The sequence below is a fragment of the Liolophura sinensis genome, chromosome 12 (assembly GCF_032854445.1).
Source record: "Liolophura sinensis isolate JHLJ2023 chromosome 12, CUHK_Ljap_v2, whole genome shotgun sequence".
Classification (NCBI taxonomy): domain Eukaryota; kingdom Metazoa; phylum Mollusca; class Polyplacophora; order Chitonida; family Chitonidae; genus Liolophura; species Liolophura sinensis.
Genome location: NC_088306.1, coordinates 15,857,353 through 15,863,122, shown reverse-complemented (window position 1 = coordinate 15,863,122; position 5,770 = coordinate 15,857,353).

Here is a 5,770-nt window from a genome sequence, read left to right as displayed (position 1 = left end):
TGGCATCACAGCGAACGGCTATACCATTGTCCCAGGTTTTACTATTCACACAGTTTTAAGTATGCTCCAAACCTGCACGTGCATTCACCTACATTAATATATGTATATAGTTGTGATGAAGCGAATCTGCTTTGATAGTCCGGTGGAATCCGTACTGAGCAGAGATTAAAGCTGGTCAGCTGCCAGAAGGAAAAGGATATAGAGAAGTGCTATCTTTCCCCATTTCCTGAAGGAATACCAGGGCATACAGGGGCAAATTACAGCAGTGAGAATATTTCTGTCTTCCCGGAAAGAATCGCCTTCATCGCTCTCATGAGACCGTATACCTTATTTTCCATTATGTCATAGAATCGTTGTTGGTTACAATGCCTTTAGCAAAGAATTTAGATTTTTCAGAGGGCCTCAGTAAATGTTAAAGAACATTACTTTTGGTGTTTTACCCCAAGCTTTTTACATGCAGACGTTGAGTGTGTACAAATCGACAGTACCTGGTACTTTTATGAAACCACCAAATTTGTTGATAACCATAGAATTGGTAACATTTAAAGCACGCCGCTTGAGGTAAGTTACAACGTTCCCCATGGGTTAAGTTCCAGCGTTTCCCATGGAGTAAGTTGCAGCCTTTCCCATGGAGTAAGTTGCAGCGTTTCCCATGGAGTAAGTTGCAACGTTCCCCATGGGCTAAGTTGCAGCGTTTCCCATGGAGTAAGTTGCAACGTTCCCCATGGGCTAAGTTGCAGCGTTTCCCATGGGGTAAGTTGCAACGTTCCCTATTGGCTAAGTTGCAGCGTTTCCCATGGAGTAAGTTGCAACGTTCCCCATGGGGTAAGTTGCAGCGTTTCCCATGGGGTAAGTTGCAACGTTCCCTATGGGGTAAGTTGCAGCGTTTCCCATGGAGTAAGTCGCAACGTTTCCCATGGGGTAAGTTGCAGCGTTTCCCATGGGGTAAGTTGCAGCGTTTCCCATGGAGTAAGTTGCAACGTTTCCCATGGGGTAATTTGCAACGTGTATTCAGTGAATAAGTCAAATCAAACTTCTTCATATTGAACCTGTGTTGGTAAACATGATGTTTGATAACTGTTTTCTTTTAAGAGTTGGTGACCATTAAGTTTAGAGTAGAATGATGAACAAATAATGACTTTACTTTTCAATGTAAAGTTATGTTTTATAGTTTGCACAGAAAGTGGAATTTGGCAAGTCCTACATTACTTTGCCCGGTTTAGTCTGCCATGAATATGCAAATAAATTTCATCATGGAACTTGTTGGCAAAATCTTAATAAACGATATTATTATCGAAACGCCTTGTGTACGTAAATGAACTTTCGTCTTTCAAACTCACTGTTCTTTGCTTTTCTTTGGCTTCATATCTCAAAAGTCATTTGTATTTTATTGAGATAAATTGTTCATTTTTACATGATGGATGGAAAACGCCAAACAACATTCAGTCGTCAGCAGTTTTATACAGCCATCTTCAAATACTAGTATAGTTTTACCAAATTCTGTTCGGTGATGTAAGGCATCTGGTTTTGATTACCATTGGCTGCAGTAAACTTGGAGAATTGCTTTCCTAAATTTGTGATGTTTTTTCATATGGTCCTAAAATCAAGTAGAGGGGCAAATATTTTTTCACCTGTGTATTATACACGCTGTAATATATCGATAAAAGTTTCTTTCCCAAATTCTATTTTTCAACCATGTATTCTTTTCATAGTAGTCTTTATTGCAGAACTGGTTTTCGTTGTAGATATTTCTAGCTTTAACGGCGGCCTAACACTGCTTGGTAATGCCTATCGTTGGCAGAGTATCCACACTCAAGTCTAAATGGGCAGCGATATCCGTAAGCTCTCGCATGTCGAATTTTGATCCTTCAAGAGCTGTTCTATACACGTACATCCACGTACTAACCATGCTTTGTTAGGGCTATATATTTCATATGACCAATATTAAGTCTCTCACCGAATTTACCGTGATACATTTTATCTGTGTCGTGGGTTTTCACCGGGCTCCTGTTTCCTCCCACCATAATGTATAAGTGAAATATTCTTGAATGCGGCGTAAAACACCAATCAGATAAAGAAATAAATTTTATACACACAAAAAACACTTGTGATGAAATCTAACATAATAACTTGTGTTGTTTTCATTCAATACAGAAATGTGTTACCTCAACACATTATCTTGTGTTAATAAATGTGAACATGTTTGTATATCAAAATAATAAAACACAAACTTGTGTTGAGCCAAAATGAAGTAATTTATGCAATACAACAAAAAATTTGTGTATTGTGTAGAACATCCAACACATCTTGTATTCATTTCACAAGACCTTGTTTTAATTCAAGACAATATATAAAGTTGTTCAAATGACACAAGACTTTTGTTGGAAGAACACAAGTGTTTATTGGGTGTACCCAGTGTCCCTTCACCGATGATATATCTGCGATATATTGTTTGAAGGCATACGAAATTGTTTCTGATTGGCTGACCGTGCTTATAGGAGATGCTAGGTTATAGACGTTACATTTTCCTTGATCAAAGTTAAATGGACGTACAGCTCATGTAGATTAATAATTCAGATTGTGAATTAGTGAATGTCACTTAACAACTGGCGTCTAGTAACAATATGGTCGTTATTTGGGCGGAGCTTGCAGTTTTATTATTGAAAATTGAGACACCTATCTCATTAACACCCGAAAGTACAATCCTTAATAACGATAATACTGTTACCAATAATTCACTTTGATGTAGGCTTATCTATATCTCAGAACTATGTTTATCTTTTGTTTTTGAGGACAACATTTTCAGTGATTTATTGATCCGGTATTATATGTCACCACTACTGACATCTCCCGAAGGCTCATTCAAAGTAGGAATTAAACTCCATAGCCTTCGAAGCCTATTAAATGATTTTTTCGGACCAAAAGTTGTAAAAATGTCAAAGTGGCGTTTTCTGTGCTCCTGGAAAACCAACCATATATTTTAAAAATTAGGCCCAAATTGATACATTGCAATATGATAATAAAATGCCTAACCTGTATAAAATGTATTTCTATGTGTTTTACTAATATGTGTTGATCCATAAAACATTATTTATCCTAAAAGTAGTTGGCTTATTTTCTGTTTTCCGTCCGGAAATGTATCGGCGGAAATCCGCACAATTATTTTTTCATTTATATCAGCCTCCTTGGCATAATTACTGTCACAGTTTCACTTATGATTACCCGAGGGGCCTCCATGGCTCAGTCGGCTAGCGCGCTAACGTAGCGTAATGACCCAGGAGTCTCTCACCGAATGCGGTCGCTGTGAGTTCAAGTCCAGCTCATGCTGGCTTCCTCTCCGGTCGTACGTGGGAAGGTCTGCCACCATCCTGCGGATGGTTGTGGGTTTCCCCGGGCTCTGCCCGATTTCCTCCCACCATAATGCTGGCCGCCGTCGAAGAACCAATAATGTATAAGTGAAAAAATGTATAAGTGAAATATTCTTGAGTACGGCGTAAAACACCAATCAAATAAGTAAATAAATGATTACCCGTTCCTGTGAGACGAAGTACATGTTGCAGAATCGAACCAGCCTGTTATATGGCTGCTACCGCATGCTGTGGCTTTAAGTCAGGAGGTTACCCGGTATCTAGCGGGGGTCAGTGGTTTACTCTAAGCACTCCAACTTCCATCACACCATTATTAAAGTGATGTATAAAAAATATTCATGAGTGCAACGCTGTAAGGGCCAATCATGTAAATAAATATCGAGAGCTATTTCTCGTTCGTACAGCTGTCAGTACATTACAAACACCAGCCCTCTCCGGCAGTACGTGGGAAGGTTTGTTAGCAACCGACAGGTGGTCGTGGTTTTCCCGCGGTCTCTACCCGGTTTCCTCACCCATAATGCTGGCCGCCATCGTGTAAGTGAAATACTCTTGAAAAACATTCGTAAAACACCAATCAAATTAATAAATAAATAAATTCATTCATCACCTGACAAGTAGGTCAGCCTATGCTATATCTCAAACCAAGATGTCGATGACTAAAGACGGTGCAATTGCAATGCACCTGGGTATCGCTGGTTGGTTTTCTCGAAACTTTCAACGATTTCCTCCATCCACACGAACACACCAATGCTTGCATCCAGCGGTTGTACTATACTGGAAAATTCTAAGCATCATGTAAAACACCATTCAAATAAACGTAGGAAATAAAAACTTGCCCTCCATCTATCTACTGCCTCTTGAAAGAGCACACAGATCTGATATAGATGGCTAATTCACATAACCCACAAAGATAAGTGACTCGACTGCACTGTCGTTAGCTGTTACCTGCTGCTGTAGTGCAAAGTCACTGTGCCAACAAGGGAAAGCCGCTGCTCCAAACGCAGCGAGAAGGTGGACAGGGGCCAAATTTATCAAATCCGTGAATGATGGAGAGAGAGTATCAAAAATGAAGACTATACTTATTGTTCACCTTTGTGCGATCAGTGATGCCAAGGTGTGCTGAATCAGTTTTTTTTCCTTGGAAATGCGGGACTGGGTAGCCGACACCCTGCCTCTGTGTAAATTATGTTATTTTTGACGCTACACCTCCACTTCGACCATGCAATAAAAAGACATTTTGCTCGTACGGAGATGTTAGGGTACGTTAGGGTTTAATCTCTTACTTAACAATTTTTCAGTCATATGACGACGAAAGAGTCCTTTGAGTGCATCTACGTTCAATGTGCCTCCTTGTTGCTGGACGGATTTCCACTGCTCTTTTAACTAGTGCCCCGCCCGAGCCATTATACTGATTCGGATCAACCATTCGTTGCACTATGCTTTTAATGCTGAACGCTAAGCGAGGAAGCTACAACTTCCTCTTTTAAAGTCTAAGGTGTGACCTGACCCAGGATTGGCCTTGGATCTACAGCCCCCGAAGCGGACGCTCTACCAACCATCAGGCTGCGGATGGTCATGGGTTTCCGCCGGGCTCTGCCCGGTTTCCTCCCACCACAATGCTGGCCGCCGTCGTATAAGTGAAAAATATTATTGAGTACGGCGTAAAACATCAATCAAATAAATAAATAAATAAATCATAGAGGGAGGAAAATGAATAGAGACATTAGGTGAAGTCCAAACATGGAGGGAGGAAACTGGATATAGACATTAAGCCAAGCATAAGCATCGGCTGGAGGAAACTGAATAGAGACATCAGGTCTGCTTTATGAATTGAAGAAAACCGGATAGAGACATTAGATCAGATTTATGGATAAAAAAAAAAAAAAAAAAAAAGATCCCCCACGCTCTCACCCCTCCCCCCCACCCCCACCCAAAAAAAAAAACAACGCATCATACCTTTCGAAAGGATTTCGCTGCTTTGGCGGCGGATTTACGTTAGAAGGTTTGTCAGATATCTGGTTTTCTACAGGCCCACCGGTTTCCTTCAGTCTTAAACTTAACCTGACCCTGTCATATAAATTCTGGAGTATTCGGCGTTAAACATCAGTTAAAAAAGCAAAACTGAATTAAAGAACATAACATAACCTTATCAACTTTTTCGAATTCCATCTTGTCTTTAAATCATAACAGACTCTAGCGTCTTCGAATATATACAGAGACCAAAGAGAAACCATCCTTGTTTTAAACCGGTATGATAACTTTTATACGAACCATTCAACTCAAAGTGAAAGAAAAAGATAGTAATAAACAGATGTATTATTTATGATACAATATACAGGAAGGGATGAATAATAGGTTCATGGTGGCAGAGTTTCTAGGGGTCGACACTAGAGGGAGCCACA